The 23870-nt window shown below is 37.6% G+C and overlaps 1 protein-coding gene and 1 long non-coding RNA gene across 15 annotated transcripts in view; one reads left to right on the top strand and one right to left on the bottom strand.

The window, feature by feature from the left end:
* The window catches only part of LOC101745239 (SH3 and multiple ankyrin repeat domains protein 3), a 241847-nt gene that overhangs the window by 63905 nt on the left and 154072 nt on the right, over positions 1-23870 (bottom strand). The gene's annotated exons all lie outside the window — the stretch shown is intronic.
* On the top strand, positions 21838-23213 carry LOC134200044 (uncharacterized). The gene is made up of 2 exons (XR_009974783.1): positions 21838-22644; positions 22729-23213. It is a non-coding gene; the product is annotated as an uncharacterized LOC134200044 (long non-coding RNA).

Below are 23870 nucleotides of genomic sequence, written 5' to 3'. Positions count from 1 at the left end.
CATCTTACTTCGAGTTGGTTTTTTTCCATCAACTCCATTTGACAGTAATCAGTCGGCCGCGGAGATTAGGTTGCCTCCAAGGGTTTACGTGACGCGAATTCCGAATGTTTGACTTCTTATTTAAGTCCTCACTTCTTCTCACTGTTTATCTTCTTCTGTTCCAAAGGCATTCATGACAAATAATTGAAGACACGGACGAAGGGGTTATTCTGTTTTTTTGTTGTTTTTTTATTGCTTAATTGAGTGGACGAGCTCACAGCCCACCTGGTGTTAAGTGTTTACTGGAGCCCATGGACATCTACAACGTAAATGTGCCCCCACCTCGAGATATAAGTTCTAAGGTCTCAGTATAGTTACAACGGCTGCCCCACCCTTCAAACTGAAACGAATTACTGCTTCACGGCAGAAATAGGCAGGGTGGTGGTATCTACCCACGCGGACTCACAAGAGGTCTTACCACCAGTAAAAAATACAATTTGTTAATTTTGAGAAAACGTGCAACAAACTTTTGTTACTTATTTTTGAGATATGCGTTTGTGGCTGTTATTTTTATTATTTTAAACGTGAAATTATAGTACTTACATTTCTTTACCAATATAGAGGATATTATAAATTTGAATCATTTAAAATTAAAGAATGCTTTAAGTGCCCATATCACTTTCATTCAACGCGATCACACTTTTTTTCATACATAGCTCCTTCATCACACGCAATTTCTAAAAATGGCCTTTAAGCCCGGAGTTTTAAAGTCTAATATGGTTTATAGGCACATAACACCTTCATTCAATGCTAAAACTGAAAAATCTTGAAATTTGTACTTAACCCTCTCATCCACTCATGTCTTCAATTCTAACTATTATAAACAATATTTAGAGCGCGTTTTTTGTTGCCGATTTTGTAAAATAAAACGATGGATTATTATTGATCTTCTTTTAGGTTTGCGTTGCAAAAGGTACATAATAATAATGTGTAGAGATTGATGCATACGTAACTGTTTCTTAACACGTTCAATGCCAGACTAGTAACCATGTTTGGTCTAGGTGGACCGCGGCGGACACCCCGTGATCGCCAATAGGTCGGGTCTAAAGGCCTGCGAAGAACACTATGTGTCTGCCATCTGACATCTCTCGGAAAAGGATGACTGCCAGCAGTCACTGTTTACGTAAGTCGCCCATTATTTTTTAGTTATATCTTGACGATATTTGTTAAAAACGATTTTTGAACGATTTTTAACATATTTACTATATAATATAATAACGTATAGAATATTAAAACGTAGGCAGCGGCTTGGCTCTGCCCCTTACATTGCTGAAGTCCATGGGCGACGGTAACTACTCACTATCAGGTGGGCCGTATGCTCGTCTGCCTACAAAGGCAATAAATAAAAAAAATGGTGCGGCCCAAGGGCAACAGCATACCGTCCGTGACATGGTGTCCGTCATTACGTTTAACGTGTTAATACGATACGATATCGTTACAATATACAGACAATTCTCGTAAAGTTTCGTTTTGATTGAGCAAAATCAAGATCGACAAAGTACTCAAGAAACTAGTTAGCAATTTGTCAGTAAGTTTTATTATTTTAACTACAAATTGTGTTAGTTACGTAATGTTAGCTTCGAAATTTGAACACTTTAATAACTAGTATAAGACTAGCTGACCCGGCAGACTTCGTAATGCCTCAATCGACAAATAAAAGACCTAAACTTTTGTATAAAATAAACTTAAAACAAACAAAAGGAATCCGTCCGACGGGGGGGACATCAAAGGGAAAACAAAATTGTTATTTTTATTTAATTCAGATCATTTTCATATTTATATTATATACCTTTCAAACCTTCTCTGGACTCCCACAAATAATTCAAGACCAAAATTAGCCAAATCGGTCCAGCCGTTCTCGAGTTTTAGCGAGACTAACGAACAGCAATTCATTTTTATATTAGATAAACACTAAGCACGTAATATATAATTAAATAAACATGTGAAATAATCGTCCTCCAAAATCCACGTCTGGAGCACTAGACATTCCGGTCTAGACATTCTTTAACATTTACTGACCGATACGTTAGTAAATTAAGCAGCTTGTACCTACACTATTCACGGTACGATTGTAATCAGAGATTAATTGGAACTGCAGTCGAATTATGTTATAATCGCTTGTGTTTCAGGGTTTGATTGAATTATTTGGTGTCATTGTTTAAGCCAAAATTACAACCCTGAGACACAGCCCACTGAGTTTCTCGCCGGATCTTCTCAGTGGGTCGCGTTACCGATCCGGTGGTAGATTCAGCCAAGCACTGCTCTTGTTAGAGCTAGTGTTAGTAACACTCCCGGTTTGAGCCCCGTGAGCTCACCTACACGTCAAGGAGAAGCTGAAATAGCCTTGAGAGCTATCTGCATAGGTAGGGAAAAAAAAAAGAAAAAAATTGATGGGTGGATAAGGTTCTACCACCTTTGAAATCATCGTGGCACGGCTCTTGTCAGGGTTCGTGTAGGCAACGTCGTCAGGTTTGAGCCCCATGAGCTCACCTACTAGTTAAAGTTACGCTGAAATAGCCTCTCAAGGCTCTCAGCTTAGGTAGGCAAAAAAAAAACCAAAATTACAAACTAATACACTTTACATAAAGTACTGTAGATTATACTTTAACTACGTTTTTTATGTATACTCTTGTACCATACATTACATTTTAAATAACATTATTGGAACGTTGCAAAGCCACGAGACACAAAATTGCTTTCATTAATTTGATCATCATATTTCCCCCCTCGGGACATTTGGGTTTACGGAAATACCGTATGAATTTAATAAAGAGAGCAATTTTTTTGAATTACCCTATGGTATAATGACGACTGTATTTTAAAAGCATTAGAATACAGACGAACATGTGAGCCTCATTCATCAGTATCCGTGGACATCAAATCAATTAATTTAGATGGATGTGTGGACAAGCTATCTGGTGATTGCCGTAACCTATAGACATCAACAAGGTTAATGCCTGCACCCACCTAGAGATATAATTCTTAGGTATCAGTTTTACTGTACAACGGCTGCCTCAATTACGAAACGGCGGGTACCAATTTTTCTAATGAAATACGTACTTAACAAATATTCACGATTGACTTCCACGGCGAAGGAATAACATCGTGTAATAAAAATCAGACCCGCATAAATTAAAATTTGCGTAATTACTGGTGGTAGGACCTCTTGTGAGTCCGCACGAGAAGGTACCAACACTCTGCCTATTTCTGCCGTGAAGCAGTAATGCGTTTCAGTTTGAATGGTGGGACAGCCGTTGTAACTATACTGAGACCTTAGAACTTATATCTCGAGGTGGGTGGCGTATTTTATGTTCTAGATGTCTATGGGCTCCAGTAACCACTTAACACCAGGTGGGCTGTGAGCTCCACCCATCTAAACAATAAAAAGAAGAAAAAAAGCGTATTACTGCTTTTCGGCAGAAACAGACAGGGTGGTGGTACCTACCTGTGCGGGCTCACAAGGTGCCCTGCCACTAGTAAAAACACACACGAATTACGTAATCCTATGAAATAAGCGGGTGTGAGACAAAGCGAGGCCTATCTTTTATGTATCAGACCTCTAGTCTAGACACGTTCCGAGCTAAGGTTTATATCTTCTCGATAAATCTTCCGTTTTGTTGGCTTAGCAAAACTCATTTTATATAGATATGGTATCTAATAGTAAATTTTGTATTGACGAGTGTGGATATTTGAATATAAGAACGCTGTAGAAATTTCTCGGATTTTAAGAGTAGAAACTCAAGAGTGGAAATTTTTTTTAAATGTGATTATTTGTCTTTACTACCTCTACTCAATTCTTCTATTTATACTACAACTAGCGACCCACTCTCGCTTCGCTTCGGAAACCGTAATTTATTACTGATTTCTCCACTATTTAATGGATGTTATTATACATATAAACCTTCCTCTTCAATCACTCTATCTGTTTTGTAACTATGTAGTGATTAAAATACAGAAAAACAATTTATTCAGCTACAGCTTCCAGATCAACAAATTATTTTCTTCTATAATTCCATGCGTAAATTAAATGAGTCGAAATAGGTTTTAGCGAACGAAAGGTTACGATGTCACTTTGTACATACACATGTCATTCTCCAAAAGAAACACAATAGTACGTGTTTACTTTAACAAATAGAATGTTTAAATAGGTGGTACATATCAAAATGTGTTCTCGTCCAAAATCCCTTAGTGCCTTAAGACAAAGATGTACAACCAATGTATGTTACCAGTTATGACTTATGATTCCGAGACGTGGTGCTTCACCAAATATCTTTTTAGGAAGGTTAGTGTCGCAGCGAGCTATGGAGACGGCTATGCTTGGTATTTCTCTACGAGTTCGAATCAGAAATGAGGAGATCCGTAGAAGAACCAAAGTTGCTGATATAGCCCGTAGGATTAGCAAGCTCAAGTGACAGTTTGTAGGCCATATAGCGCGAATATCGGACGGCCGATGGGGCAGAAAGGTACTGGAGTGGTGACCACGTATTGGCAAGTGCAGTGTGGGACGGCCACTCATCAGATGGACCGACGACCTAGTGAGAAGTGCTAGGTCACGTTGGATGCATGTGGCAACGGACCAGTCGCACTGGACATCAATTGTAGAGGCCTATGTTCCGCAGTGAACAGTGGACAGGCTGAGATGATATCAACTATAGTGCAGGTTGAAAAACCGACACGCATCTCGATTATGACCATACGATCTCCACATCCTAAGTCGTTATCTCTCAAATTTTTCAAATATTCGATACGTTTGAAAGTGTATAATGAAGAGATTAAGTAAAAAAAAAACCTATTACAAATTGTGTATGGCAGTCGCAGAAACCTTCGGGAGCAATTCGTACATCAATAATGAATACAAACCCGTGGCTCTGGGTATCAAGGGTCATATCGGTGACCTATTACGTTTGTTGGCTCATCACCAGCTTGCACTTTCACCTTTAAAACTGGGTTTTAATGTATTATCTAAGAGCACTCGCGGTCACAGCCAGTATGGTAAAGTTGTAAGGGTTTTCTATTGATTTAAAGGAGCAGAAGTGATGAGCAATGCCAAAACAAGATCAAAACTAGGATAATGTTGGTCTTTCTTTTTGGCATGACCAAGATCAATTTTACTCATCACTAACGGGCAGACGACCTCACGGCCCATTTGCTGGTCAGTGGTTACCGATGCGCATGGCAACGGTTCACACCTAGCGGTGTCTATGAGCTAATAGAGGAGCACAATGAACACATATCAACTAAATAAAAAATACACAATATTTCTTATGTTATATGAAACGAAAACATCATAATATTACGAAATACTGAAGAGATAAGTTTTTGTAGTTTGTAGTGTCGAAAAAACTGACCGCGAATTAACACAAAAACTAAAATATAGCTGCAAATTGCGCACACTTGTTTATAACGATACTGCTTTAAAGACACCGCGGCTAGTTGATTTATGACAGACAAATTTTACTTAGCTTCCCTTCGTTAGCCGCTAGGGGCGCTGTTCCAGCTTCATAAAAATTTACGAATTATCTTTTACGCGATCGAGAAGTTAAAAAACTCGCATTAAGCATACAGTTCCGCATCCAGGGACTTACAAACTCACATATAAATTTTACAGTAATCAGCGCTTCATTGAGGATGAACAGTCTACTCAGCTATTAACCAGAAGATACGGATACGCAATCTCGGATATATCAAGGGAGCAAATTTTTCTAAGTCTCAAGACTTTCTGAATAGATACTACTTATGATAGCATTAGGCAGACGGTCGGTTAAAAAAAACTGTGTCTTCAAACAAAAAACATTCCGCAACAGTTTCCGCTTACGTATTCCAGCTATAGTGATTTAATATTGGATTTTGTCGTTTATGTAAAATAAACATCATTAGTCCGCCATAAAGGTATTCTCATGAAATTTTTAAAACATCAGCTCCACATAAACATACAAATGGTGTTTTTGTGTCCTTCAAAGACAGCTGAATATAAGACTGTGCACAGCCAAGCTGTTGTCTACCGCTGAAGATTCACTGTTAGCAAATAACTATTGTATAGCAAAAGGGCCAGTTATTAAACCCATCCAAGAATACAGGAAAATAACAATTAAATTAATAAAAAGTTTTGTTTTAGTAAACCTTCATGTGGATTTAGGTGGATCAAAGTCATGTTGTAAACTGACCAAGGGTCCGGTTATGTTTCATAGACTTAGAAAACATATTTAGTTTGAATTTTAATTAGTAGGATCACAAAAAAAGTTCGCTCATGTGTACATAATATTATTACATAAGTAAAATTATGTTACCGTCGACATAGAGGTGCGTCATGTTTGACTTTTAAAATTTATTACTATTTTCATGACTACAAAACAAGTTAGGCTCAAAAATAGTAATTTACAGCGAACACATAAAATGGATATTTGTAGCAGATTTGACTCTGGAGTGGATAATAATTATTTTATTATACTAAAATCGAGATTGGAAAACAAGTTAATCAATTTTAAGACTTCCTATTCGACGTCAAATAAAGTACACTTCAATGTTAATTCATCGGTGATGTTTAAATTATGACAACACTAGAATATTTATGTAATTAAACGAGAAGGAATATTGTCGTATCATAATACGGTACCATGACTAGTTTCAATTTCTTAGGGTTTTGCACAGATGCCTAAATGTTTTTGAAGTGAAACTTCCTTATCGGCGTTGGAAAAAAATTTACCGTCACGTTTTTCGGTTACGCGTCACATTTTTCCGTTACGCGCCATCTGTTTTGTATTCATGTCTATGATAATAAAATCCTTTTGTTTAAACTTTATCTAATTTAACTTTTTTGTATTCATGTCTATGATAATAAAATCCTTTTGTTTAAACTTTATCTAATTTAACTTTATTTAACCAATTTCTAGAAAGTTGCATGTAGATCATTTTTCGAAAAATAAGGCCATAAATAAGTTTCACTTCTTACGTGTGTACACTAGTACACGCACACATTTTTTTTTTCTTAATGGCTCTATTTAAATAATCCAAATTTCTTTATGACATGTATCTTTTTATAAGAATAGAAGCAATCCCAAAAACACAAAAGAAAGAAAAAAAAAATTTTTTTAAGCTATGTTCTTGGTGGACTTATTAGGTACTAAAAAAATATTAGACTATTTAGGTCTGCTTGGGCTAGAACAAAATTTAAAGTCTTATGTGCAAATTATAAGCAGACTCATTACTAGAATCGTTATGAATGATCCCAATGCTTGGTAATAGTAATAAATAGATCGTTTTAAAAATAATATTTATATTGATAATTCGCAGCTGTCATTCGGCAAGGTCTTCGAGACAGTAATTTTATTTATAGAATCCGATCAATCCTTCGGTTCGGTGATTATTAATAAAAACATTGATAAAGTATCGTATTCGTGTAGCTTAATTGAGTTAAGTACGTTAATCAACGCGTGCGTTAAAATAAGTTGTAGACCTTAGATATTACTCGTACATTATAATTATTAGATCAACAGGAGGTATTTGGCAGAGAAATATTTTTTTTTATTGCTTAGATGGGTGGACGAGCTCACAGCACACCTGATGTTAAGTGGTCACTGGAGCCCATAGACATCTACAACGTAAATGCGCCACCCACTTTGAAATATAAGTTCTAAGGTCTCAGTATAGTTACAACGGCTGCCCCATCCTTCAAACCGAAACGCATTACTGCTTCATGGCAGATATAGGCAGGGCGGTGATACCTACCCGTCCGGATTCATAAGAGGTCCTACCACCAGTAAAAATTTACTGGTACAAGGTCGGATTTTGAGGTAAGTACTACATTAAGACTATTTCTACCACGAAGCAGTTTATCTTTCGAGCGGTCCAAGCGGTTTCCATGTTGGGAAAGCCATTTCACTATCTAGTTGAGACTTCGATTCATGTATCAAGGTGAGAGGCTATAGTCACTTTACATTAAAAAAAACTTTGACTATACAAAAACACCAGAATGATGTTGTTGTTGTTGATAACTTTCAAACTGCTATTAAAAGAGTCTATTGTATTTTGTATTTTTCATGTAAAATTGAAAAAAGCAATTACAGAATACAATTTTTGAATCCAACATTATTATTGCACGCATAATAAATTAAGACGAATCCCTCGTAGAGAATAATGTAAACGATCAGATTTTTTTTCTGGTTTACGGAACTATTACGTTGTACACATAAAAAGATCGAAAACAAAACGAGTTTTTTTTTACAAAGAAGTACAAGAGCCAACTCAATACTTCCGAGTATTATTTTTCTAATATATTATTATACTGCAGATATTTTTCAGTGCATGACAACCCACGTATTGTCGATTAAAGAGTGTGAAGATATGAGTTGTGGGTGTATTCAGACAGAGCTGCAATCTATCAGTGTTTCTAAAAAACAATATCAAAACAATATTGTAGTAACTCTCAATTCGGTTTCAATTAAAAGCGAACACGGACAGGCCGTAAGAACGAAATGTCAAACAGAACACGCTCGTTGTCAATCGAACAAGCTATACGACTTTTTGGCATTTATTCCGCATCGCTCCAATTTAGTTGGCGATAAATAATGAATTTTTACCGTCACCGTCGACGTCGTTTCGCTGTTGTAATTCAAACATTGCTAATTTAAAAAAAAAACAGCTACGAGAAAAATCTGAAAAGAACGCTAACGCGTATTAAAAAAGGTCATAAACGTCTACATTATGTTTCAGGTTACGATTTAGGGAAATGATAATTAATATGACTATAACATCGTGTGTGTATATTGTAAATAATTGTGTAATTGTATTTATTATTATTAAGTTTTATTATTTATTTTATTATTTTAGTGTTATTATTAAGTTAAAATACTGACGGTTAATTATATTTGTCTTAAGGGGTTTTAAATAAATACATATTTGAACTAGAAAAAAGTTATCTAGAACCACCTCCAGCGGTGTTGAAACATTTGTGAATATTATAGGAATAAAATAATACTAAAAAGATGTACCTACGTCTTGATTTAAAAATTATATTTCTACAAATGTATGTTTTAAAATCGCGTCAGTGACAGAACTACAAAAGGGTTTTAACATTTACATTGGGAGCCCGAATCGTTTAGCATTCTGTTTGACACAAAATTAAATAAGTAATTATTTCACAAGATCAAAAGATCCCACATTGTTATAACACTACATAGACTTAATTAGCTTTTTTAAGACGTGTTCATTTGATATAATGATTTAATGAATATTTAGTTCATTGAAGTTTTAAGTTTGGGGTCAGTACACACAGACCTCACTCCGATATTGAGTGTGGACTGATGCTCATTGTAATACTAAATGGAAACTAATGCTATAGCAAGACTTAAAGAACGATACCAGTGGTAGGTTGGATTGGGAGTCTGCTCGGGTAGATATCACAGTTCTATATCTGCTATAAAACTATTGGGTACGACATAGATGTATAGATAAATATATATGGCGTATTGTATGACCACACGAGTAGGTACCACCATCATTTTCGGCTCCATCATTGACCGTTGCGCCCCCTTATGTGCGAGCCTCTTAGGGGGAGCTTTTCTTCGCGCAACTGTCCGGACCTCATATGAGGTGTCCGTGCCTAGGGAGCTTACAGGGTATGTGGGACTTGACAGTTTGCAGAAGTTGGGAGCAGACAGCGGTCCCAAGGATGTTTTTTGGCCCTACCCACTAAAATCTCCGTCCCAGATCCGAACCTGGGCAGAGTAGGGAGTTCCCGTGGTCAACAAGGAAGAGCGGCACTTGACCCAAAAAAAAGGTACCACCATCATCGGTTTTTACTGTGGGATCGCTGTTACACAATATAACGGCGAGTTCGATCTTACGTCTCAAGGTGGGCATGTACGTTGGGACTTTTGGGGCCTCCTGTGACAAATCAATACCAGGCAGCGAAAACATTGTTTGATATTTTCATTTAAAACTCAAGAAGATAACTGTTTGTTAAAATCGTAACCGTAATAGTCGATCATTAAAATTGTCTTTAACCTTAATCCTTTAGGCAACATTGTTGCGAATACAGTTCTACTTGTTTAAATATTTGATTAAGTACATTGCTTTCTAATTAAATAGAATTAGGTCCAGATCTCGGCCAGATCGATACGGACCGGTTATTGTACTGAAAATTTCACAATAAAGTTGTTATTTTGTGTCTTATAGGTATGTTAATAACCATTATTGTTTCTGCTTAATGCCGTTTTGTCCTCAAATTGGTTTTCGTCGTACAATAATCTCTTTGACTGTGTGACCTTGAATGGAATCACTCTGTCTATATCTTTATAGTTCTGTGGGTGTGTCATATGACGTCTAAAGAGCTGACCGGAGAATGCGCAGTATTGTTCTCGGAGTGTTAGGTATAAAAATATAGTAGTATATGGATGTTGTTTCGTGCTGTTTTATAGTGTAGATCGGTGAATTAGTTCGCCTAATATTGTGTGGGATACCGGAGTGTAGAGACATAAACCCATTGAGTTTCTCGCTTTCGGTAGATTCTGTGAAGCATTGCTCTTGTTAGGGCTAGTGTTAGCAAATTTTCTCAGGTTGAGCCCGTGAGCTCACACCCGTCCGGACGTAGCTGAAATAGCCTCTTAGGCTACCAGCGAATAGGTAGGGAACAGAGACATGCGAAGCCGCCACTCATCTTGACACGTAGGTTCGAAATCTACATATATAAATAAATAGCTGGGAACAAATCACGCACGGTCATCCGGCCCTAATTTAAGGGTGCCAGAGACTGACTAACATACTTATATACGTTTAAAAATATACATATATAGATAATAAACACCTAGACAAACATCAACCAAACTTGTTGATCACACAATGTTAACCCGATGTGGGAATCGAATCCACGACCCTCGGACAACCTCGGCAACAGACAGAGTCGTTAACTACTGCACTAACGGATCAGTACATTGTATGGTATAATAGGTATCACACCCTTCCAACTGGACGCGTGATAGTTTCGCTGTAGGAAAAGGCAGGGTGATGATGCCTACCTGTGCAGACTTACAACATGTAATTACACAAATGCGGGTTTGATTTTGATTATACTTCATCGCGGAGGCCATTAGCAAACATGTGTTAAGTCCGTACGTACTTCAGTTGTAACGCTCGATATGAAAACAACGGGCGTCTTATCCTTTAGGCCACGACGACTTCGATACTTTAACAAACAATCTTATTTAATGTTTTTTTTTTTATATGATAAAATTGGAAGTCGGTCATTCGACTAGTAATTTAATGAAAGCTTCTTCTCATATTAAACATAAAAGTTTTCTACGTTGTACATTCACGTTTTTTTTTTATTGCCCTTGAAGGCAGACGGCCCACCTGATGGTGAGTGGTTACCGTCGCCCATGGACTTCGGCAATGCCAGGGGCAGAGCCAAGCCGCTACCTACCGTTTAATACTCTCCACAAGCCTCTTTTGAAGAAGGACATGTCATAGCGCTTAGGAAATACCCTGGAGGGGAGCTCATTCCATAGCCGGATGGTACGTGGCAAAAAAGACCCCTGGAAACGCACTGTCGATGAACGCAGCGGTTCCAGGTAATATGGATGAACTTTGCTCCGATGGCGGGAGGTGCGATGATAAAAAGGAGATGAAGGGATCATCTCAAACAATTCCTCAGAGCATTCACGTTCAATCGACAATCGTAAACACGTGTTACACGTTCAAAGATACGTTGTCCAAAAACAAAACAAAAAAAACACAATTCACTTATCACTTGTAACTCAGAAACGATCTCTCACGAATTATCAAACATATGAACACTCTAATCAAACAATCTCATTACATAATGTTAGTGCAATTCTGTTACAAAACACAACATTGAAGCTTGTATGTATGGCAATGTATGATTAGTGTTCATATGCAGTTGGATAATGATCGCGGTTTTCATTATTATTATATTTATTGCTTAGATGGGTGGACGAGCTCACGGCCCACCTGGTGTTAAGTGGTTACCGGAGTCCATAGACATCTACAGCGTAAATGCCGCCACCCACATTGAGACATGAGTTGTAAGGTCTCACTTTTAAAAGTACAACGGCTGCCCCACCTCTCAAACCAAAACGCATTACTGCTTTACGGCAGAAATAGGCAGGGAGGTGGTTCCTACCCGTACGGACTCACAAGACGTCCTACCATCGGTAAAACATGGATAATATTTATGGATAATGTCTATAGAATCTATTGTTTATTTCTAGATGGGTAGCTCACGATGTTAAGTGAATAACAGATTAGGAATCACAACGTTAATTCAGTCACACACTTTGAAGCATGAGGTCTGAGTCTCAATTTTATTTTCCATCTTTCAAATCGGAACGCTCTGTTTGTCTTTTCGACTCGTGGAACGTAATTTTCTAGGAAATAGTACCTATTACTTCTACTTTACCACCTATCATTAATGGCTTGTCACAGATGGCCTCGATAATCAGACCTTGGATTGGCCAATTAAGATAAGAATTGATAGAAATGAATAGTTTTGAAGCAACCTTTACGGCCTGGCCACGGGGATCGGCGGTGCGAACAGCGAAGCGGTGGACGAGGCGACCATTCGCGCAGCACCGTTTGCAGGCCACGGGTACTCACGTTCGCCGCCGCGACTAGTAAGGAAGTCCGACAGCGAAATGTCTATATCGAAATTATCTCGATATTGCTTACAAATTAATAGTTTTTTGGTTCAGGACCTATTATTTGGAAAAGATTCTGAAGTACATGATTTGAATAAGAATCGGAGTATACCTATAGATGGAGAATTCCACAAGAAGTACGAGAAATACTTTGGGTGGCTAGACTTCCAAATAGCAGGTCTAGCTAGTATTTCAGCTATATATTTTTTTTATTGCTTAGATGGGTGGATGAGCTCACAGCCCACCTTGTGTTAAGTGGTTACTGGAGCCCACAGACATCCACAACGTAAATGCGCCACCCACCTTGAGATATAAGTTCTAAGGTCTCAAGTATAGTTACAACGGCTGCCCCACCCTTCAAACGGAAACGCATTACTACTTCACGGCAGAAATAGGCAGGGTGGTGGTACCCACCCGCGCGTTCTCACAAGAGGTCTTACCACCAGTAATTACGCAAATTATAATTTTGCAGGTTTCATTTTTATTACATGATGTTATTCCTTCACCGTGGAAATCAATCGTGAACATTTGTTGAGTACGTATTTCATTACAAAAATTGGTACCCGCCTGATATTCGAACACCGGTGCATCGCTCAACACGAATGCACCGGACGTCTTATCCGTTAGGCCACGAAGACTTTAAAAATATAAAATAAATAAAAAATATAAAAATTTCGGCGTTCATTTTTCGCGGCGAAAACAACTAAACTCATTTAATCACTGCACTATTCGCCGCGACTACCGCTCGACTCCGTGGCTTGCGCCGTCCTTATTCGTGCATTTGTTTTGCTCGCCCGCCGCATCGTAGGTCGCCCGCGCGATTCGCTCGGTACATTTCGCCGGTCGCTTCGCCGGTCGCCGGTGCGCGTGGCTTGTTAGGTACATTTCTATGCGCTTGTTTTAGTCGCTAGACGCTTCGCCGTTCGCACCGCGCGAATATTCGTATCGGCGAATGTCCCGTGGCCAGGCTGTTAGGTATTGTTTCTAACACCTGCATTTTACTGAAACCGAACTATTCATTGTCTAGATTGAAAGGCTCATAATGTTGACGTTTAATTTTTACACAAATTGAAGATCACGGCTCGTCAGTAGATAAGCCGGTTAAGCAATGGCATTTAAAGTGATTTAAAAATCTATATATTAATACGTGAAGCAAAAACTTTGTATCCCTTTTTACGAAAATTGCGCGGACGGAGGAGTATGAAATTTTCCACACTTATAGAGAATATAGAGAAGAAGTGCACAATGCTAATATTTTTTTTAAATAATGCATAAAAGATACAGTAAATCAATAATGAAAACATTACACACACTACATACCATGTATTTGACGCACACACGCACGCCTACTATTTAATGTCAAACTTTTGTTCTTGACGTCTGTGGTCAAATTGAGTGTAGCCCAAAATGTATGATGATTATAGAAGTATAAAATACAATCATAATAGTGGACAAACTTATTATACAATTCCAATTAATAATAGTCGAATTTCGACTACTGCGGGACCTCTAGTAAAACTAAATATTTGTTGCATCGATCGCAAATTATTGAAATTTGACATTTGCTACTGTCAAATCAAGTCTTAATTTCGAACGTAGCTAGTTCGTGAACCTGTCGAATTCAAACGGACACCGATTCGAGAGTGCAATCCAGTTCGTTGAGTTACGTAAGCGCATCGACCGGCACGATCCTTATAAGCTAAACAAACGAAACGCTAGCCAGGTGGCGTTTTGCATCACTCTACCCGCAAACGCACACGTGTTGAGCGCGAAACGAATCGATTAAAACGAAAACTCGATTTAGCAAATTCACAATGGAACATTAAATTTCGAAATATTTGATGTTTTTAAATCGATATGCCCGATGTGCAAACGGTCTAATAGCTCAGCCCGCTGAGTTTCTCGCCGGATCTTCTCAGCGGGTCGCGATTCCGATCCGGTAGTAGATTCATTCGCGAAGCAATTGCTCTTGAGTTGTTAGGTCTCCTTCGGAGGCGTTCGGGCAGTTGTTAGCAAATCCCGCTCCTCTTGGCTGAGCCTTTGCTCGCCCACCTGTCCTAGTGAAACTGGAAAGGCCTTCGGGCCACTAGTGAACTTTCAATCATAAAAAAAAGTCTAATAGCTTCCAGCGTGATAAAAGACACGGGTTTCAGTACACTTTCGTCAGCATTTCAGATTAAGAGCACGTGTACATACGTGATAAAGGACACGGATTTCAGTGCACTCTCTTCGGCATTTCAGATCAGGAGCACGTGTGCATATCCACATTAAGTACAAGCGTATCATTAAATGTTTACTACGTCGTATCTTTTAATTCGCTTTGCCCACTCCTTGTAGACCGCTTATAGTAGGTAGTTAATGGGGTTTACTAGACTCTTCGATCAACAATAGTAACTAGATTTCGGGTCGGCGCAAAAATCCGTCTCGTTAAATAACAGCGCACTTGAAATGTGAGCTCTTATTTTGTTTAGTTCACTTCAGACACAGCCAATGTTAACCCGTCTCACAATGCCGCAGTGTGTATTCAAAAGTTGCAAAAATTGCCCGAAAAAGCAATTTAACGGCCGGAGTATCTTACTCTCGGTAAGTACATGAAGTATACGTTATATTTTAAGCTTTAAACTAATAAATAATTTTAAATTTTAAACAAAATTAGCGATTTTTAACCACCGCTACAAATGTTGGCCAAGGCTCGCCAACACTTGGACAAAAATTTTGTTTAACAGAAAAGTAAATGCATGGAGTAGATTTGTGTTGTAATAATTTTTAAAAATTTGTTAGCAGTACTTCAAAATTGGTTAGTTAAAATTGGTTAATTCTGCTTTTGTGTCTGTTTGTTGGATTCTCATTGGATACTTAGCTTTTCTTTCTTATTTTAGCTTTCCTAGCAATCACGTGTGCAGAATGGATCTCGATTGTCGCCAGAGAAAGAAGAGATTACTTTTATAAGCCAGCTAAGAACTCCACTCATTGACACTGGACATCTTTGCCTTCCGTGTTCACGGCTACTGAAACGTGGCCGAAGCATTGTAATAAAAATATCGCGCTTAAAACCGTTTAAACGTTGTTTTGTTATATGTGCTAGTCGCGAAAACATAAAAATATACTATAAAAATATCTATTACACAAAACGTAACGCTAATAAAATAATAAGTAATGTATAGATACCAACAAACATAAATCCTCAAAACATAAAAAGTAAACAACTAAACAACTTTTTCACTGGTGGTAGGACCTCTTGGAAGTCCGCACGGGTAGGTACCACCACCCCGCCTATTTCCGCCGTGAAGCAGTAATGCGTTTCGGTTCGAAGGGTGGGGTAGCCGTTGTAACTATACTGAGATCTTAGAACTTATATCTCGAGGTGGGTGGCGCATTTACGTTGTAGATGTCTATGGGCTCCAGTAACCACTTAACACCAGGTGGGCTGTGAGCTCGCCCATCCATCTAAGCAATAAAAAAAAAACTTTTACTTTTATTCATATAATAAATTATTTTAGTGCTCAACGCGACTCCGTTACCTCCTGTAGTAAATAGAAATTGAAATTTCAAGAAGCAAAAATAAATAAAACAAAACGATGTTAGTTCTCAAAGCTATAACGGGAAAAATTACTTTATTTGTTGGCGCATAAGGTTCATTTAACATTAAAGGTTGTTTAACATATGTCTTTTCGTTTATAAGTGACAGGAGTAATTTATTGCTTTGTGACGAATGATCGTAAGTATTAGATAATGTTTTGGAGATTTGGAACTTTATTACTAGGTGGCATAGTTGTAATTAGTTTGAACTTAAAACTGTTTAAAATTTTTTTCTCCGTTTGTTGTAAACCAACGTAGCTATGTGTGTGTATATTACGCGGACAGTTTTTGCTTCGATTTTGTACGTGTCCCTTTATCTAGTTACAATTGTTGATCGAAGACTAGACTTTAATTCGTTCATGTCGGCGACAGTATGTTAATTATAAATATACACCATATTTTATAAGTTTTTTGTAGTTCGTTGGATATTCGAAATTTGATCATTATGATGATGACTCAAGGTACAAATTCATTTCATGTGTTACATTTTCTGTTTTGTATTTTTAAGCTTTTCCTTTTGTGGTGAGAAAAAAATCCATAGCCACAAAAAATCTTGAGGGACGAGAGAAAATAAAATCAATTGTATTGTTTTAAAATTCAATTATTCAGGTTTATTACGACGACCTTTTAGAGTAGCCCTCAAAAAGCAGAAGGCTTAAACTGGAGATAAAATGCGATGAGAACTTTTTCCGATCATCAAATCCGATATAAGCTACGCACGACCTTGGTTTGTTGCAATTCCTCTACTACAATACAAGACACACTTTGGATCCGGCAGCCTGAAGTAAGGATATGCTGTCAGCCTTTTCGTGAACCAGAGTCCTGCCATTTTTTATTGCATTGGTGCGTTTTCCATCTGAGTCTAGGCCAGCTGTTTCCAAATATAAAAATTCACCATCCTTGTGTGATTGGCGGCAACCATTCATAACTAGGTTGGTCATGAGCTTATTTGCTCGTCCACAGTATTAAGAAAGTCAGAGATATAGAAAATCTTTAAGCATGCGTACATACTGGTATTGTATATTTGCATTCCTTTATCTAAAATAAATTGGCCCGAACGCATAAATCTAAAGTCTGTGACGGTTTCATCTGCATCCCAAATGGAAATCGGCTATGCACGTAGCGTCGGTCGATACGAAATTCTTAATTAAACGTTATCAAAACATTGTATGTTAAAAATTATTGACTTAAATAAAAGAACAATGTTAAAGTTGTAAATTTGCATTCCTTTATCTAAAACAAATTGGCCCGAACGCATAAATCTAAAGTCTATGACGGCTTCATCTGCATCCCAAATGGAAAACCATGCATGTACCGCGTCGGTTGATACGAATTTTTTAATGAACCGGTATCGGAGTATTGTTTGTTAAAGTTTAACCGGAATATTGTTTGTTAAAATTTATTGACTTGAATAAAAGAACATAATTAAAATCCTAGACAATGAATACAGTGTCAATAAAAGACTATCCCGTTCAACCTTGTAATATGGTTATATTTTTGTTTGCTACAAATTATAATTAAGTAGCTTAACTAATTAACCAGTGTAAAAATTCGCAAAAGTGAGACTAAAAAATAAATTCATCAATTTTTGCTCATAACAACAAATTATCAGCAATTGATCTGAGTACTAATTTCCGTTGCTTTTGCCCTTATAAATATGCTTTAAATTGTGGGGCAGATTTAAATTAATAATTTCTCTATAGGTAATCTTATCGTCCTTTGCCGGTTAAGCTTCTGGTATGTGTATACAGGTTCTACACCCAACGGTTGCTACTACCTTAAAGACCAAAAATCCGACTAGTTTTATATAGTTTGAGTGTACTGAAATTTGGTATCTGTAATTTATTTAAAACCTTGGTATTATTTGTATTAAATAGAGTACGAAAAATAGTTCATATCATTAAAAAAAACCGTAATAAAACGTTTTTCAAAATTCAAACATTCTTCAGCAAGCAGATTAGTATAAAAGTTTGGACGTCACTGTCAAATAAAACAATATTCAGTTTTGTCGCGCGAAGACATTTTGACACGGGAAGCTGTTGAAACTTTAGACATTTATTAAACTTTTCAGAGTTCTTATAAACGGGCTTCATAATCTGAAAACTTAGGAATGCTGGCCCATTCACACCACCCGACACGGCGGCTTACAGTATCACGTCGGAACGTGAAAAATTTCAATACGATGCCTTTCGATTTCATGAAATGTTTTTTTTTCTTGCTTTGTAAACATCACACCGGAATTGTACACGATACGGCGCCGCGGCCTAAATTTTTACAGGATGATGTCCAATTAATGATTCAAAGACGTATTAAATTTTGGAATATATTTATTTATTGACCTAGTTGAGCAAATGAGCTCACTGTCTATTAGGAGTAGTTGCTGGCACTCAAATTTACTGTACTTGAAATCTGTCAGTACTATGGATACTTGGTTTAAATTAAAATTTCTTTGGAATAACAGCTTCGATTTGGAACGCGTAGTATTTTTTTTATTTTTTTTTGCCCTTGCATCATACGAGCATACGACCCACCTGATGGTGAGTGGTTACCGTCGCCCATGGACTTCAACAATGCCAGAGGCAGAGCCAAGCCGCTGCCTACGGTTAAGTACTTTCCACAAGCCTCGTTCGAAGAAGCATTTAGGCTTCAAGAGAAGTTCTCTTGCTTATAATGAACGAACTGCGACACGTAATTTATAAATGAATTTATGTAGATTCATTGATATTCGTATGAAGTGGCCTATACTTCAATGTCCCTATCTAAAGCGTAAAGAACAACTACAGTCGCAGAGTTTATCTATTGTCTTTTTACTTCTTCAGCGCTACATCATTCAAAACGAAAACCAGGTTGAAGACTTATTAGAGAGTACAACACGGCGTTACAGTATCATGAATGATTACTACTAAAACATCATCATACCCTCATAGTGCGCCGTCACCGCTCTCACGAATAGCACTTACCTGTAAAAGAAAAGATTTTGCATGATTAGCATAATTGAATTTCGAGAAATCAAACGTTAATTTCTAATTTATTACACGGAGTAAGGGTTCTTGCAGTTGCATAGAATAATTTTTTATTGTATAGTTGGGTGAACATATAGGCCTGGCGCAGGACAATCCAGGAGCAAAGTTATTAAAGGAGGCCACGACCCTCAGCATTGAGGATTATGGACGCAAGGAGGTAATAGGTGAACAAGTTTATGGCTTATCTGATGTTGAGTAACCATTAGAACTCATAGATATACACGTGAGTTTTGTCACCCAACTTGAGGCATTTGGTCGAAATCTCAAAAGTTATTGTAGGGGCTATTTCATCTTTCAAACCGCATGGCATATTCGCTTTCCTTGAAGCCCTACTTGGTATATATCTTATAGCTGTAGGGTTGCAAGCCTTTTTTTTTCGGGCCGGGGGCCGAACCTCCTTTGAGGTCCCCACGCCTAGGGGGGCGCGCGGGGTATGTGGGACTTTACGATCTGCAAGGTGTTGGGAGCAGACCGAGGGCCCAAATAATTTTAGGGTCCACCCACTAAACGACTTCCCTGCATTCTTACACCCGACATCCGATCTCCGTCCGGGGTCAAAACCCGGTCAGAGTAGGGAGGAGGGTTGCGTGCCTAGCTTAAGTTCTAAACCTGTGAATACTCGAATCTATATTAATACTAACAAACTAGAAGTCGTGGTTAGTTTTTGTCACTACATGCTGCAACGATCCGTCTCAATCTTGTCTTTTTTTTATTTAACTATCCTTTCATTCTAATAGTCTATACCCAACTCCATCAATATATCCTTCATCATTTCTTTATTTATTATTATTATTTTCATTTTCAATAAAAGATTATCTCTAATTAGTAATATCCTTATTATTCACATAGGGTGTTAAATTATACTTTTGTAGGTCATTGTACAGATGATAGCGTCGCACCGTGGTATCCGTACTACCAGCTACGTACCAACTATAAGATTAACATTTATCTAACTGGGCATTTAATGAGCACCGTAGAGTTGCAGATCGAAGATTATATTCTTTTGGGCTTTTATGAAAATATAATAAATTTCACATCACACGGATGAATTTCACACGACCTGTCTGTGACCTCTTAGGACGTTATTCAGAACTAAGTCACCTTGGTAATTGATAAATAGGCCCTTATCTAAAATATTGACCGTCTTTTTTTCGTGTTATTGGTTTATATAACTTTCGTGTTATTGGAGTATATAAAATAAACTTACTAATAACTTTATTTATTGCATAGATGGGTGGACGAGCTCACAGTCCACCAAATATTCAGTATTTACCGGAGCCCATAGACATCTACAACTTAAATGGCGCCACCTACCTTGAGGTATGAGTTCTAAGGTCTCAGTTTTTACAGTACAACGGCTGCCCCACCCTTCTAACCGAAACGCATTACTGCTTCACGGCAGAAATAGGCAGGGTGGTGGCACCTACCCGTGCGGACTAGACAAGAGGTCCTACCAGAGTGAGTATTTACGATTTGAGTATGTTTTGCTTTGACATTTATAAATAGAGGTGAATATTTTTGTTAATTTTCTCAATTGATATTTCTAGTAAGTAAAATGAATACAAAACTCCACCCGAGCATTGAGGAATATAAATATGATGTATTTTAAACAAGAAAACTTCCTTAATGCTACGTGTAAACATAGAAAAAAAAGTTAGACCCGAAGTATTTTTGTTTGGAACAATAACGAATCGGAAAACAAGTTAAAGTGTTATAGACAAATAAATCAAAATGTATTGAAAGGCTAAAACGACCTTCACAAGCCACAGCGACTATGAGGAACAACAATTCTTTGCTGTATCAGCTTCATCGGACATAGATCGCTGCGATACGTCAATTTGTGAATTACGCTTGCAACACTACCGCCATTTAGTTCAAGCCGCCACGACGGGTGGTGGCTTCGATAATGGCGCGTTGTTTATTACCTATCGATTTGTGACCACTATTTGGACACGTCTGCAATTAGGCAAATTTAGTTTAATTGTCTATTTTTTTTTAAGTTGCGCGATTATTGATGCAGTAATTTTATTACCGCCCGTGGCTAGACGATGGGGTAATTAATGATGGGTTAAAGTATTGCGTTACGTGTTCAGATGATATTTATTTTAGTTAAAGAACTTTTTTTTTTTTTTTTTTGATAAATAATTAAATATTCACTAACAATCACGCCACGTTAACTGGTCCCGTGATAAGTTCGTAAAGAACTTGTGTTACAGGTACCAGATAACGGATATAAATGTAAGATTTTTATTATACACATATATATATTTAATATACATCCATAACCCTGGAAAAGACATTTATATTTATTTATTTTTATTTATTTAATATATTTTGTACACACAGCTGTTAGAAAAGACACGTCAATAAGGATACAGAGTACAAGGGCACTACTTATTTCATGCTGAAATCTCTTCCAGTAGGCCCGCAAAAGGAAACAAGAATTAAGAACACAAACCTAGTGCATACAGTAAACATTACCTATAATAATATATACATATTAAAAGATACAAAACAATATATATACAGACACACACACACACACACATACATATATATAACATACACACATATACTTACTTTATATTATAATACATTATACAAATATATATAATTTATTTAAGATGGTAAGGATAAATAATGTTCCTTAACAGATTTCTTGAATGCTGCTATGGTTTTGCACGCTCGTATGCTTGGAGGGAGGGAATTCCAAAGTATAACTGCTTGTACAGAAAACGATTTTGCGTAAGCATGTGTTTTATGAACAGGGCAATTGAGGAGAGTTTTAATGTGGGTTCTACAAGGAGCAATGGAGGGACGGGCATAGATAAAGCGATCACGTAAATATTGTGGGTAGTTAGGATTATGTAGGATATTAAATAGGAAGCACAACAATCTAGTATTTCTGCGGAAACGGACTGGGAGCCACTTGAGCTTTTTGCGAAATTCAGAAATATGATCATATTTTTTGAGACCAAAAATAAAACGGATGCACAAATTTTGCAAACGCTCAAGCTTATTGAGAAGCTCCTCAGTGGCATCCAAGTAGCAAGCATCAGCGTAGTCCAAAATGGGTAAAATGAGACTTTGGGCAAGAGAAATTTTAGTTTCCAAAGGTAAAAAATATTGGAGACATTTGAGTGAATGGAATGCAAAGTTAACTTTGCTGCTAACATTGTTAACCTGCTCATTCCAGCTTAAGAAAGAGTTAAAAGTAACGCCAAGGTTTTTAACAGTTTCACTAAAGACAATTGGTTGGCCATTCAATATGAGAGATCCAATTGCAGAATGATTTAATGCACGAATAGCATATCTACTACCAATTATGATGGCCTGTGTTTTGTTGGCATTGAGTAAGAGTCCATGAGACGTTGCCCATTCATGAATGTTTTCCAAATCACAATTAACATCCTTGACTGCTCTATCAATTTCACTAGGTGCGCAGTGATGGTAAATTTGCAAATCATCTGCATAAAGATGAAAATTTGAGGATATCAAAGTAGTGACTGTGTTAATAAACACTGAGAAAAGAAGAGGAGAGAGAACACCACCCTGAGGCACGCCAGCATCAACAGCAACCCAGTCTGAGAAGGATTCATTTTGACGTGTGCGTTGTGAACGGCCCCGAAGATATGAATCAAACCAACTTAGGGCAGAAGTAGTAATGTTATGGGATCGAAGAATACCGAGCAGGATATCGAGATCCACGCAGTTGAATGCGTTACTGAAGTCAAGTAGTACAAGAATGGTTAGGGATTGGTTTTCAATTGCCCATCGAATGTCATCTGTCACTTTCAGCAACGCAGACACCGTGCTGTGTCCCGATCGGAAACCTGATTGAAAGTTGCTAAGAATATTATTGGAGAGGAGGAAATTTTGTAGTTGCTTGTGAACAATGTGCTCCAACACTTTCGAGAGAAAAGGAAGTATGGAGATAGGACGATAATGTGACAAAGACGAAGGATTGCTGGTTTTAGGTAAAGGGATAATATTAGCGGATTTCCAGGATTTAGGAAAGGATCCAGATTGTAAGGAATGGTTAATTATGTTCGTTAAACAAGGAAGTAGTATATCAAGAATGGGGATAAGCATTTTAGAGCACAAGTTGTCACTACCTACAGCATGGGAAGAAATAGATAAAATAGCTTTACGAACATCATTGGTCGATACTGACTGAAACTTAAAGGAAGAATGTTTAGGCAAAGGGAGATTAAGTAACGTTTGCAAAGTTCTCGATTTACGACACTGATCAACTGAGAAAGAGGGTGTAGAAAAATGTTTGTTGAGTGCGTTTAAATCGAGACCGCCGCAGGACGTAGATGATACTTTTCCTATGCCTACGGATTTCAAAAATTTCCATACATCAGAAGACTTACGATTTATGAGAGATTCATGGAAATGACGTCTCTTGGCATCTCGACATAGACGATTGCACCGATTACGTAATAGTTTATAGTATGTTAGATTGCGCTCGGACGGTTGACGTTTTAGCCTCTTTCGAGCTTTATCTCGGCAGGCCATCCATTGCTTAATTTCAGGAGATAACCAAGGCGCTGGCTTATGTTTGATTTTGACACGC

The sequence above is a fragment of the Bombyx mori genome, chromosome 13 (genome assembly GCF_030269925.1).
Source record: "Bombyx mori chromosome 13, ASM3026992v2".
In the NCBI taxonomy this organism is placed as follows: Eukaryota; Metazoa; Arthropoda; class Insecta; order Lepidoptera; family Bombycidae; genus Bombyx; species Bombyx mori.
This window is presented reverse-complemented; position numbering and strand designations above follow the sequence as displayed.